A 14785-nucleotide genomic window follows, 5' to 3' on the forward strand; every position below is an offset into this window, starting at 1 on the left:
TACTTTATGGCTGTAGGGGTGACACTCGTAGGACCCACATAATCACTACCTTATGGCTGTAAGGGATGACACTTGTAGGTCCCACATAATCACTACCTTATGGCTGTAGGGGTGACATTCGTAGGTCCCACATAATCACTACCTTATGGCTGTAGGGGTGACACTCCTAGGTCCCACATAATCATACCTTATGGCTGTAGGGGTGACACTCGTAGGTCCCACATAATCACTACCTTATGCCTGTGGGGGTGACACTCGTAGGTCCCACATAATCACTACCTTATGGCTGTGGGGGTGACACTCGTAGGTCCCACATAATCATACCTTATGGCTGTGGGGGTGACACTCGTAGGTCTCACATAATCACTACCTTATGGCTGTGGGGGTGACACTCGTAGGTCCCACATAATCACTACCTTATGGCTGTGGGGGTGACACTCGTAGGTCCCACATAATCACTACCTTATGGCTGTGGGGGTGACACTCGTAGGTCCCACATAATCATACCTTATGGCTGTGGGGGTGACACTCGTAGGTCCCACATAATCATACCTTATGGCTGTAGGGGTGACACTCGTAGGTCCCACATAATCATACCTTATGGCTGTAGGGGTGACACTCGTAGGTCCCACATAATCACTACCTTATGGCTGTAGGGGTGACACTCGTAGGTCCCACATAATCATACTTTATGGCTGTAGGGGTGACACTCGTAGGTCCCACATAATCATACCTTATGGCTGTAGGGGTGACACTCATCGCCCTCATCACCCCGCGGCGTGCACATGCGTAGTCCTCGCAGCCACAGGCTCACAGCGCAGCACAAACCAAGACCACACTGCATATCCTTATCGCACGCCTGACACACACACATACACAGAGAGAGAGAGAGAGAAAGAGAGAGTAAGAAAGAGAGAGAGAATTAGGTCCTAATGTCACAGTTGCATGATTACATCCTACAGAACCCGGGTGGTGTCACTGCAAGATTTTTTGGATGTCGAGAGAATGTGTGCTCGTTTTACTAAATTGTGTGCTTGTTTGACTAAATCGTGCGCTCATTTTACTAGATTGTGTCCACTCATTTTAGTAAATTGTGTGCTAGTTCTACTAAATGGTGTACTTATTTTACTAAATCGTGCACTCATTTTACTAAATTGTGCACTCGTAAACGAGAGAGATGAGGGCACAATTTAGCATAACGAGCCCACGATTTTTAAAAATGAGCACACAATTTACTAAAATAGGCGTCCAATTTTATAAAATGAGCACATCATTTTGTAAAATGAGTGCACATTTTCTCACATACAACAAATAAAACATCTCTTAATGAGACCTCCCGGGCTCTGTAACGTCCCTCTACACTGACCTCCCTGGTTTGATTATGCTAGTATGGACTATCAGTTTCTCTGGCTGCCCAGTGCCTGTGGGAGAAGTACTTCAAATACACGATAATGCCATGACAATACAACACAAATCACTCGCAAAGGACATGCATGGAGTTGCTTCAAAATTATCTTAGCCTCAGGTTGCTGTAGTCCACTCAACTGTGACACATCCCTGAAAACTGAATTATAATGATAAGACTCAAGAACAACAACAAATGAGGAAAATTCCCATTCCCATTTAGGTGGTCAAGCAACAAGTCTGGTCCATCTATGTAATGAGTGCCCATGATAAGCCTTAGCAAACCTAGTCAAATTACAGTGCAAATGCAAAACACCCCCATGACTAAAACAACTCACCCCTGTGATGACAGCCCCTCTAGACCAGTTCAGAGACAGCAGCAGGACCAGCACTACCGATAAAGGCACAAGCTTGGTCATAGCAGCAAACCCAGAAGTTTTGTGCGACAGAAGATTGAAATGTCTGGAAGATGGTCCTCAGTTGTACTCTTCTTCTTTTTCTTCTTCTTCAAGGCAAGCCTCTGGAGCAATGATTCCTTCTTTATGTATCACTCTCCTCCCCTCCCTCTCTTTAGTCTGGACTCTCGTCATCTCATTTTGTGTGACGCTGAGCGTGGTGAAAGGAGTCTTCCTTACATGGCTTGAATGGCTGTTTGATGCCAGTCCTATGTCCAGGCACAGTCTATATAAAGTATATATTTGGAAGATGGTCTTTAACAATGACATGTTTGTAAGCATCAGCCCCACATTGTATCTTTGCCAAAGCGAAAGAGTCTATCACTGACAAATTTCGGTCAAGGCATCGCTGCTTTTTTTTTTGCATCTGCCATAAAGTATGTCACTTGTGGATGTCGGCAGATGATTAGGCCCACATATTAGTGTATACATTTTTAATATCTAGAATGAAAAGTTTGCTTCAAATTCTAAATGACATTTAGGAGGTAAACCATTGATATATACTGATAATTCAATCACATTGTAATACAATACATTTACTATTTCTGAAATTTGAGGGTTTGTTTTTGAGAACATTCTAAAAATGCCTATGCTATCTATCAGAAAGTTTATAGGCAAAAATCATTCTAACATTTCTGACCTAGTGGTGAGAGCAAATAAAAAGTAAAAGATAGTGATGAACTTTACTAATACTTTAGCTGAACATGCATTTCCTATTCTTTAAAAGTTTCTGGTTAAAATATTTGATATCTGTGACGTTGCCAAAGTCTCTGTTCTATCAATTTATGAATTAGTCATATCATGCTGAGCTCCTCCAGCTCTGTGCGTGCATATGTCCACAGGTCTTATCCATGATGACGAGCACGGAGGTGTCAGACAGGGCCTGTTAGAATGAGATTTAAAGGCCAGGGAGGGTGTGGAAATGCTATAGGTTAGTCAGCAGAGCATTACTTGGCCTCTGTACAGGTGATTCTTCACTGAAATCCTTGTCTGGCCATGGCACATAATTACATTTCACATTTTGGCCCTGTCAGCACGAATGCCTGGCCAGTCCCCTCTCTGCAGACAGGAGAGAAATCATTCTGACAGTGGCCGAACGATACCGGAGGAGTATAGGCAAATGTTGAGAGCCAGTATCAGTAGACAGCACACTGATACTGGCACATACAGCCATGTACACTTCATGTCAAAACCAACATAACAAATTTATTAGACTACAATATCAAGATGACTAGAGTGATGTGATGCCCAAGTTATATCCAGAGGTGATTTGATCTATATGGATTTTCCACAAAATCTGGGCCTAAAAATGAACAAAGATACCATATCATTTCAACTGGACCTATTCAAAACTTAGCAAAATGTGTGCATCAGAAATGACACAAAATAGAAAGAGAAAAGCTAACTGTTCTCTCTCATCAGATATGTTGAGCTCCCTTCATGCATGAATAGTACAGGGACCTCTCTTAGAAGTGTCTCTCCAACTTGGAAAAGAAAATAATACTTCCTCTACTCTCCAATTTGTCTCTGGTCCAAACCCTACTGGTGCTGCTCTTCACACCACAACATTAATGCTAGGCATAATGAAGACAAACTGGACAATATTTTTTTTTTATCTCACTTGTCACACTGATTCACTCTATATGGTCACATAATAAAGCTGCCAAGCGTACCATTGGTTTATTAAACATATATATCAAAATATGTATAGAAGGGAATATGGAGCATAGCAACACATAAGCATCCACATAGACCATTGATGTATTTTCATTAAATTACTCTAGAATAGCTTATACCTCAAATCACGGGCAGTGGGGTCATCTATAGCAGGGCTTATGCTGATTGAATGCAAATTCTATATTTAAATTTGCATACATATTGTCTTTCAAAGAAATTACTGCAACACACAGTTCAGGACTGTAGACAGGCAAAACTAATTCACCAGTCATCCTTTCTGTGCTTTGTAAAAAAAAAAAGATTTTAAAAGTTAGCCGCAAGCGGTGATGACGGACCGAGCACCATTGGTTCTGTTAGCCGTGCCGTTTAGTCATCCAAAAATGCACTCACAGGTGATGTGTGCATTGTACACATTGGGCATTGGAGGCCCTACTTTCTGTGTTCCTGATGGTGGTGCTGTAACATAGAGTTACAGATGGCATTAAGATAGCCTAAGTGTGTAAATAATTCTGTGTGGTTTTAAAATCATGCATAACTAAGACTTTTAAATTGTGGACCTTGCTTGCATCATGTAGGCTATGGGATCAAATTGTCATAATCTCTTTCCCGCTTACGACACCAATGTGTCAAAACCAGAACCAGTCGGTTCAACAGCAGCGTCACCCTCCTCTAGAATGGGATAAACGTTTGTCAATAATATATATATGTGGTGGGTGGATCGCTTGTGGCTCACTTCTTGTCACTCTCTCTACTGTCCTGTCCGGCGTAAAAAGCCAAACGTAGCCTACTTAGCTTTTTCTTTGTTTTAATTATTTCCTACATTGCAGGATATGTAAGACACACACACACACACACACACACAAGCACAGACCCACACACACACGCACGCACGCACACATAAAACACATACACACGCACATGCACACACACAGTCAGGCATGCACAGATTCACATGCACACACACACACAGTCACAGTCACGCACACACACACACACACACACACACACACACATTAAAACACAAACACGTACACGCACACACGCGCACACACACATACACACACATTAAAACACAAACATGTACACGCACACACGCGCGCACGCACACACACACACACACACACACACACACACACACACATAAACACAATGCCCCCCCCCCCCCACACACACACACACACATGCACACACACACACACACACACATAAAAACACACATGCAGGCAAACAGACACACATACACATAAACACACATGCCCACACACACACACACACGTACTGTACACACACATACCATGACAGACACCCCATTACCCCCACACACACTCAAACAAGTGTATAAACACACACAGAGAAGCACACATATACACAAAAACTTGAATTTCCCCTTGGGGATCAATAAAGTATCTATCTATCTATCTAAAAGCAAACACACACATGCACACACTCATTTACATACACAAACGTTGCAAGAGTAGGGGATGGAGTAGGAGATGGACACAAATTGACAAGCGTGATTTATTTTTGCAAAGACAATGTGCAGGACTGAGCAGCGGTCGTATTTTGTAGTTTTAGTTCAATTAGGAGCATGCAAATGCTGCTGACACTTGATTTTTTTACTGGAAAAAGAGAGAGAACAGTGAGTCACCCATGCCTTTGGACTGGGGGATGTTCCCTTGTCAGACACAATTCAAACCAACACAATAGAGAGCCAGTTACAATATTATCCCTCTGCGTCAAAGCGTTCCTTGCCTCGCCTTGAGCTGATTTCTGATAAGGATTCCCACCTATGGAAGGACAGGATCAGGACCACTCCGCTACACTGAAAAGAATTGTTCTTTTAATAGCACCATTATCAAACCGCGAGGATTGACTCTACTGATATCCACATTCTCACCACCCAGACCTTTAAAATCCCTGTCCTAACAATGGCTGAAAATGTGAATTTAACATCCTGAAAAAAAAAAGGTTAGTCCTACCAGAGGTGTCAGAGATATTTTTCTGGTGGTATTTTAATTTTCTGTCCATTCGAATAATAGAAACGAAAAAGTTTTAGCTTGAGAAACTGTGACAGTGCTTCTTCTCCAGCAGGAAATGTAAATAGAAATAGAAAAAAGAATGGATGGAAGCATTAGTGAAAAGACATAAAGTGACAGTAGTGTAAAATATTTATTTTAAGGTAGGCCTATTTAAAGTAGGCTAGCCTCATCGTAGTATGGCATAAACAGACAAACATAGGAATACCGGTATAGGGATCAAATGTAATGATTATTTCCAAATACATCAAAATGTATTTGGAAATAAAATACAAACTACCCGACTCATAAATGTATCAAAATAAACTTCAAAATACAGTAGTCATGCCATGTATCAAAATAAAATACTGTATTTTGTATTTTGAAAATACTTGAAAATCTTGAGTATTTAATCTATCTTGAGTATGAAATCAGTACACTGAGTTAGTTGATTAAAGGGGAACTATGCAGTTTTTTAGCTGAATTTACCTTAAAGCGATAGTTCGGAGCAATTTCTGAGTTGTAAACCTTTCTGTGTGAACACTTCGGAAAAAATATTAAAAACTGGATATACCAAAAAACTTTGATGTAATCGCTTTCTGCCAGGACTTTTACGGCATTTCACAAATCACGGAAGTAACGTCGGTAGATAGCAGCAGAGTAGAAGCCATCAGGCAAGTGTTATTTAAATAAACTCCTGGTGTACTTACAAACTTTCCCCGTTTGGCTCGGGATCATGGTGCAAAGGACCCAAGGGTGAAATTACTCCGAACCATCGCTTTAACTTAACAGTTTCAGAGTCATTGGAATGGTTATAAGACTTTTTCTGGGGTGAATGGTGGCCATCTCGCTTCTCCCTAGCGTCTGTGAACGGAAAAACCAGCCTTGCAACTTTGAGCCGGCGGGCCGCCAGCCACAGAGTCAGAAAATCTTGCGGTCTCGCGATGTAATGAATTGCTTTACTGCACTACACACATACAAGCCAGGCATGGGCTACAACAAAGTAGCATGAAGTTTCCAATCATTAAACCGTTGTTTCCTAACCTAATTTTAATTGATTTATGGTAAAATATGTAAGTGTATTAGTTGTTAGTTTTCTATCCTTTTCCACCTAATAAAATCCATATTTGTCGTCCCAGGGACTAGGCCTTTGGGCCTAGGCCTAGTGTAGTAACAATGAGTTACAGTGTGTTATGGTGCCTCGTATTCAGTGTTTTTTCATGTGGTATGGTGCGCCGTCACAAGTAGTGTTTTTTTTTGCTATGGTGCGTGTAGGCCTACTCCCGATTTTGTCAATCATCTCATCTCTTACATGCGTGCTGTAATATAGGCAGTTTCCTATCCTGCCCTATTTATAGGCTTACTCGTGGACGTTGCATTATCATGTGTTGTAGTAGGGGGGCCCGTCTTGATAATCCTGCATAAGGGCCCGGTGTTGGCTCGTTACGCCACTGACCAATTGTTAGGAACATTTGAGCTTAACCACTCCACTAGTATTGCAACATCAATGTTAAAAGAAGATAACTTATGAAGTCTTAAAATGAAACATGTTGAATGTTGTCCCACAGTATTCAAAAAGCATGATTCATCTCAAAGCATAACATAAGATACAACTCAGTTCCAAGTTCCACTGGTCTCTAAACATAACCCTCTTTAAGAAAACTCATGTGAACGTTTTTGCCAACACTGTTAGCTGTGTGATTATCTCAGTGTTTTTCTTGCAAAGGCTCATTAAGCAAAGCATTGCTTAATTGATCATGTTTTGTGGTTATTGTGATACTGTAAAGGAGTCGACACTATGGGGAGACACGGACGCAGCGAATAGGTTTAAAAACTCGGGGAAACTTTAATCACCGTAAACTTAGCTCGCATGTCAGTTTAAAGATACACACAAGTCGTGCCACTGAACGTCATCAGAACACGACACAATAAAGAGTATAGCCCGCTGACATTCAAGGCAGGCGGCGGCCCAGTCACGGACATCCTTTTTGAGGCCATGCCAAACAAATTTTGCTGCCACCAGCTTCTGTGACGCTCTCCTGCCGGGGTGAGAAAGGCCATGAACAGCATCAAAGACCTGCTTGCGCCAACTGCTAGGGACAATGGGCCGGGCCTGACCTGTGGAAACATCACACAGCAGAGAGACACCCGCGCCGCTGAAAGGAAAGTCCGCCAAACGCAGTCCACTGATGGCAGTCCTGTACGCCTGGACGTCAGCGTCATGGACCTCGTCCGCCGCCATACATGCATAATCCACTCCAAGATGCACTGCCCCCGCAAAACGACGAGAAAGACAGTCTGCCACATGATTGTCCTTTCCTGCCACATGACGAATATCCGTTGTGAACCCGTTGTAAAAGCTGTCGTTGCTGCTGGGCAGACCATGGCTCCAAAACCTTGGCCATGGCAAAGGTTAAAGGCTTGTTTTCCACAAAGGCAGTGAATGATCAGCCTTCCAGCAGGAAACGGAAGTGTCTTATGGCCAGGAAAAGGCCTAGCAGCTCCCAGTCAAACGTGCTGTACTTCCTCTCCGTTGGGCGCAACTGCCGGCTGAAAAAGGCCAGCGGCTGGCAAGCACCATCAATCAGCTGCTCGTGGACGGCACCTACCGCATAGTCAGAGACGTCAGTTGTGATGGCGATAGGTGCATCTGAAGATGGTTGGGTAAGCATGGTGGCATTGGCCAAGACCGCTTTGGTGTCCATGAATGCCTGAGTCCTTTCCCCTGTCCAGTCGATGGTGTGTTTAGCAGCCTTACCCTTAAGTGCCTCTTAGAGGGGACGCATGAGGTGAGCTGCACCTGGAACGAAGCGGTGTTAGAAAGTCACCATGCCTAAAAATTCCTGTAGGGCCCTGACCGTGGCTAGTCGCGGGAACTGGCCAATGGCCTCCACCTTAGCTGCTAGCGGAGCCGCCCCCCGGTCGTGACATGGTGGCCAAGGAAGTCAATGGTAGACAAACCGAAATGGCACTTCGCTGTATTGATGATCAGTCCGTGATCGTCCAGACGCTGAAACAGAACCCTGAGGTGCGCCAGGTGTTCAACTTTGGAAGTACTAGCTACGAGGACGTCATCCAGCATCTCGAACTCTGCCTTGGCAATGGCGTGCTTTGCAGGATACAAACGCCTAGCGCGTGCATAAACCGGAGGACCCACCGTTGCGATGTGATGCTCCACACCATGTCTGACCACGCCGGATGAGAAAGTGGGTTGGGTGAGGGCAGGGAATTCGGCCAGGAGGCGTGAAAACTCATCAGCCGCAAAGGTGCTAGACAGACGGGACGAACTGGAACTGCTGTGCATGCAAGGGAGTGAGGTAAAGGTCTCGGCGTTGACCAGGCGTTGGTTTTTGACATCCACCAGAAGGCCATGAGCACAAAGAAAATCCGCCCCTAGTAGGAGCGTGGACACTCTCGCCACCACAAAGTTCCAGTTAAACTGCTGTCCACCAAAACACACCACGGCACTGCGCTCACCGAAAGTCTGGATGGAGCTACCGTTCGCAGCCTCCAAGACGGGACCTGGTTTACCCTGTTGAATGTCCAAGTCTGTAGCAGGCAAAACGCTTACTGTACCTGCGCACCTGTGTCACAGAGGAAACAACGTCCGGAAACAGCATCAGTGACGAACAGCAAACTGCCTGTACCGCATTGCTGTAAATGAGCGCCGGCCCTCCAGTTTCCCGATGCTTTGAAACGGCAGGGCGGGCGGCACTTCGTAGCCTTAGGTCCGAAACGAGCATGGTAGAAACACAGGCCTTGCTTCCTCTGCTGTGCTGCAGCGACGAGAGCTCCCTCTGGTGGCGATGATTCAGCAGCGCAGTGGTGCACTGCTGCCCTGCAGTGCTACATGACAGAAAAAAACATATCTGCCTCTTTAGCCAGGTCGCGGGAGTCCTTGATGTTAGAACCAGCAAGAGCAGACCTCCCTGGCAGCTCCTGAAGAAAGAGCTATCTTCAGGGGCGTCATGCAAGGCAAAATTCAGAGGGGGCACAATCAGGCAAATTTTTTCGGGGGGGGTGGGCGGGGGCGGGGGTTCCTGTTAGAGGGGGGCCGGTGATTTCTCCCCCAGGAGATTTTGAAATTCTGGCTGCTAAACATACCATTTTAATGCAGTTTGGGAGGGACAGAAATACCTTAACAGAGCAGCAACCATCCTCTATCTGAGGACTAAGCTAAAGTATCTATTTTGTAAGTTAATGTAAAACACATAGGTTGGTGAAAGAACTGTAAGCTCAAATTCAGCTCATTAAAGCATGTTTAGACACACACATTTACACTTAGGCCTACTACACATGATTTTAAAAACAGTATCATTGCAGTTGTTATGATTTGATTGATATGTGACCTAAGAACAATCTTACATTAAAAAAGTTGCTGAGGTCTGACTTTGTGGTGCTCAGAAATTAAATTATTTTAATCTTAATTCATGTGATGAAGGACTTTGAAAGAAGTTTGACAGGTTTCAGTGCTGAGTAAGGTTAACCCTAAATATTTGAATATTTTACTAGTAATATATTTTTCATGACCATTATGGCAAGCAATCTACCTCATTTGTAAGTTGTTATCTGCAAATCATGAGCAAGTGACCTGATAATAACCTAAGTTATGAGCACGAGAGAGACTATTATACTTTCTTGCCCTCTACATCACAGTCATAGCGATCCTATATAAAACAACTTTAAGCCTCCTTAAAGTAGGCTATCCCTTTTCATTACATGGATTAGCAGCCAGATACGTGAAGAGAACAAGTGGAGAAACATCCAACGCAATGCCTTGGTAGGCCTAATGCTATTAGGTTGGATTTTGTAGTCACTGCAAATCTTACACCCTCGTTTATGAAACTGGATACAATTGAACCAAGAGACTTTGCCAAATATTTGTAATATTTGTAAGAGTAGCCTAGGCTACGTTATACTGACACCATGTAGGCTAACATTAACGTAGGCCTAATGCTCTGAATTTGCGGCCAACATCAAATCATAGTTCTAACTATTTGATCATCAAGTCAAAATTTCCTGGTCAACTACAAATAATTCCACTACTTTTTATTGCTTAGCTAGACTACCTACCACTTCAACACCATTGACTGTATCTGTTTAAACTGTAACTGTAACAGTTGAACTGTTCAAACTGTAGCCTAACTGTAACAGTTCAACACAAGCAAAACATTGCGAGCTCAATGCATATGTGAGTTGTTACGGGAACATACACAGACACCAATTTTAGGAAAAGGGCTGTTGACTGGTCTTCAGCTATTTTGCTACGGTTTATTACACATCTAGAAGAATACATTTGAGTCGTTATAGGCTCTGGCTTATTATGGAGCATAATAGGAACAAAGTTATGATCCAAAAAATTATCAGGGACGAAAAATCCGAGGGGGCACGTGCCCCCTCACTTCAATGGGCATGACGTGAAACACGGCCTATGGTCGCCAAGGAGAAACAGCATGTGGTCCATTAATTAGTTCAGATGATTTTGCATCACCTAAGCCGCTCAATGAAAGCAAACGGCTGATCCTGATCTGATCGTGAATTGAGCCTGATAGTATATTTTTACTACCATATTTCTCTTAAGACTCAGTCAGGACAAAGGAAAATCAGGATCCAGGCTTTATTCTTTTCAATGAGGGGCCAGTGCCCCTCAAGGGAGAGATGGCATGTTTGTGTCACCCCATCATGGGTTCCACCAGTATTGTCTGACTATACAGAAACAGTCTACTAACTTTATGTTACAAACAAAAGAAGGAGTGACCTCTAGTTCCAACCCATGTTTGAATATGCAATAGAAAGGGGGGATGAGGATTAGGCCTTCATCAGTACCCCCTTTCCTGGGAAGTTCCTCAGAGGCCTGGCCCCTCACTGTGTCTACAAACATTAACATTTCACACCTGGTGATAGGCAAAAGGCCTCAAGACAGGCTTTCATTGAATTCAAGGATAAACAAAGGATGCTTGCATAGGACAAGAACAGGAGAAATACAATAGACTATAAAGCTTATTCACAATTCTTTCAAGCCTCTGCCTGAGCAAACCACACTGCCGCATGTCCTTCCCAAAACTCCGGTAGCTTAAGTGCAACGGTGTTAGTAGTCATGTTGAAAACTCTCAGGATTACCGTCCAAAGAGTCGTCGGGGTCATCAGTGTAAAGGAGTCGACACTATGGGGAGATACAGACGCAGCGAATAGGTTTAAAAGCCCGAACCTGGGGAAACTTTAATTACCGTAAACTTAGCTTGCATGTCAGTTTAAAGATACACACAAGTCGCGCCACTGAACGTCAACAGAACACGACACAATAAACAGTACACAACAACTCAACAGATAAAAGCGCAGACTCTTGTGACTGCAACAATACCATACAAGTGAACAGAGCCGGACAGTAATGGAGTACATTTACTTGAGTACAGTAATTTATCAATTTGAAGAACACAGTATCATACCAACACCAATGTCTTACTTTAAACGGTGGAAAACGTCATTCGACGCCCAACTATTAATATTACGCTTTCAGTTCAACATCTTTATAGGCTACTTCAAACTGTGATCTAAGTTACACAATCTAAAGATGGTTTCATACATTTGTTATGACCAGCAACACTCTTATGCAATTTCATTTTCAGGTGAGAGATACTTAGGCAACTCAACAGATAAAAGCGCAGACTGTTGTGACTGCAACAATACCATACAAGTGAACAGAGCCGGACAGTAACGGAGTACATTTACTTGAGTACAGTAATTTATCAATTTGAAGAACACAGTATCATACCAACTCCAATGTCTTACTTTAAACGGTGGAAAACGTCATTTGACGCCCAACGATTAATATTACGCTTTCAGTTCAACATCTTTATAGCCTACTTCAAACTGTGATCTTAGTTACTCAATCTAAAGATGGTTTCATACATCTGTTATGACCAGCAACACTCTTATGCAATTTCATTTTCAGGTGAGAGATACTTAGGCAACTCAACAGATAAAAGCGCATACTGTTGTGACTGCAACAATACCATACAAGTGAACAGAGCCGGACAGTAACGGAGTACATTTACTTGAGTACAGTAATTTATCAATTTGAAGAACACAGTATCATACCAACTCCAATGTCTTACTTTAAACGGTGGAAAACGTCATTCGACGCCCAATTAATATTACGCTTTCAGTTCAACATCTTTATAGGCTACTTCAAACTGTGATCTTAGTTACACAATCTAAAGATGGTTTCATACATCTGTTATGACCAGCAACACTCTTATGCAATTTCATTTTCAGGTGAGAGATACTTAGGCAAGCAGTCCCCCCCAAATGTAGCCGTCTAAAGTGGGGAATGGCCAAGTCCCCGGCTACCTTGAAAAGCTTAATCCGATAAGCTCCAGATTGTGTCCATAGGACCGAATATGTTTTTGTCTGAAACATATATGGCTATTTATCAATTTGACAGTAACGGAGTACATTTACTTGAGTACAGTACTTGAGTACAATTTTGAGGGATCTGTACTTTACTCGAGTATCATTATTGGGGAGTACTCATGACTTTACTCAAGTACATTTGAGAGGCAAATATTGTACTCTTTACTCCACTACATTTCTATCCATAACCGTGAGTACCTGTTACTTCTTCTAAAAAGGAAAAAAGAAAAATCTCGGAAACCCTCAATTTGTTGTCTCAAACGTGATTGGATTGTGCAGGCGCCACTGATTGGGACAGCCTATCAGCAATTACCTTCAGCTTTCCGCCAAAGTCAACTCTTTGGTCAGATTTAGATAAAAGACGAAACCATGGACGAAAAAATGGATGAAGACGCAGCAGGTCCATCCCGGGAATGTGCCAACCTGTGGCCCCACCTCGCCAGACGATTTTAATTTAATGATAGTTTTCGCTTCAAGTGTTTCAATTACAAAAGAGTATTTTGTATTTGAAATAAGTATTTTAAATACATATATTAGAAATACTGCCCATCCCTGGCAACATGGTAAAAAGATGAAAATGACTTGATTTTACTTTCAATTCCGTTTACATTCTCCAAGGTATTAAAATTTTTCATAACTCTATGTAGGACCCCTTTTTTTGTTTTTTTGTCTGGGGGGGGGGGGGGGGGGTCACCCAACTTTTGTATTCATAAAAACAGCCGTGTAGCCGGGTGAACTTGTCACAGCTGCCAGGCGGATTGTGTACATATGGGGGCGGGACTGATAATGAGCAACAAATGTCTTCCTGTTTAAAACACGTCTTCCGGCGTCATTTGTTTGTAACGTGTTGCCGGCGGGCTGGAACTGTTAGCGGTACATCGTTCGTTGAGCGTGAATCACTTTAGACAAACCCTGGGTGGCAGCCAGTAGTGTTAGCGTTCATCACCAGCTGTGCAAGGCCTTCGAATTGTGGGCAAGGGGTACTGACCACTGTTTTCTCCGTGTTTTGTTTGAGTTTTAGTATCGTAGCCAGTCATGTTTTTCCTTTAGTTTGGGGTTGTTGATATCGTTTGTCTGTGTGTGTGTGTGTGTGTGCGCGCGTGCGTCTTCGTACGGGCAGGCACTTTGTCTGTTTGTTGGTTTGTTTTGGTTTTTCTTAATTTCTCATATATTTTGCCCCTTTCTCCTCTCTTTGTCCATCTATGGCCTGCGGCCCACTGAACTTCACCTAGTCAGCCAAACCTGTGTAGTAGCCTGCTTTGTGTGAGCACTTGTTAGTGTGGGTTGACAATTGCTGTGTATCCTCGTGTGATGAAATTACTTCCTTAGGTGGAATGGTGTGTATTTCGAAGTAACTTTGTGTGAATTATAGCTTAGTCCATCTCTTCCCAGTTTGATTCTATAGAGGTTGCGGTCTGACTGAGATGTGGTGGGTGTTGGCCCATATTACTTAAGAGTTGGGGGCATTTGTGTCTGTTTATGGTATTTTGTCTTTATTTTGGTTGTGTGTATTTTCCTTTGTTGTTATGTGTATCCTGTACCCTCTCCCCTTTTAAAGAAAACTAAGAAACTTTCTAAGAAAATGATAAGACAAGGACTAAAAACAAATAAACTATTTATTGACTGAGACAGCCTCTATGTTCATTTACTTGAATAGCCTGCTCTGGTAGTTTATATACTGCAACCAAACACTTTGCTACACATATAACATTCTCTTTCGTTCCATAGCTGTCAACATTGAACAATGAAAATAAGTGAGATTTCCCGGGTTTCTCACCCAAAATATGGGAAAATGTCAACATTCGTCCCCATTGTTGGAAA

Source organism: Alosa pseudoharengus, unplaced genomic scaffold (genome assembly GCF_046254945.1).
Source record: "Alosa pseudoharengus isolate Yale_2024_CS ecotype anadromous, Long Island Sound unplaced genomic scaffold, YU_APseudo_1.1 YU_APseudo_1.1_scf_9, whole genome shotgun sequence".
Classification (NCBI taxonomy): domain Eukaryota; kingdom Metazoa; phylum Chordata; class Actinopteri; order Clupeiformes; family Clupeidae; genus Alosa; species Alosa pseudoharengus.